The 275-nt window shown below is 68.0% G+C and overlaps 1 protein-coding gene across 1 annotated transcript in view; it reads right to left on the bottom strand.

Moving 5' to 3' along the window:
- LOC103782353 (lysosomal alpha-glucosidase-like) overlaps positions 1 to 275 on the bottom strand; it is a gene marked incomplete at both ends in the record, with an annotated part of 3,292 nt that overhangs the window by 419 nt on the left and 2,598 nt on the right. The window lies entirely within an intron of this gene.

Raw genomic sequence — 275 nt, 5'->3', positions numbered from 1 at the left:
TGCGCTGTGGGCAGGATGGGCCCCGCTCAGCCCCACCCAGCAAGGTACGGGGCTCAGCGGCTCCCAGCTGCAGCACAGAGGTGACAAGTGCCATGGCAGACACCCAGCACCACCTCATCCATGGGGCAGGTGACATGGGATGGTGCTCAGGACAGGAGCCCCAGCCCAGGAGCCCCCGGCTCCAGCCCCCTCCGGGCCAGGCTGGCAGCAGCAGGCAGCACACTGCTCTACAAACCCAACCCTCGCCCTCCCACCAAACCCCCCCCACACCCAAA

The sequence above is a fragment of the Merops nubicus genome, unplaced genomic scaffold (assembly GCF_000691845.1).
Source record: "Merops nubicus isolate BGI_N331 unplaced genomic scaffold, ASM69184v1 scaffold43341, whole genome shotgun sequence".
Lineage (NCBI taxonomy): Eukaryota > Metazoa > Chordata > Aves > Coraciiformes > Meropidae > Merops > Merops nubicus.
Note: the sequence above shows the minus strand (reverse complement) of the source record. Positions and strands in the feature narration are given on the sequence as shown.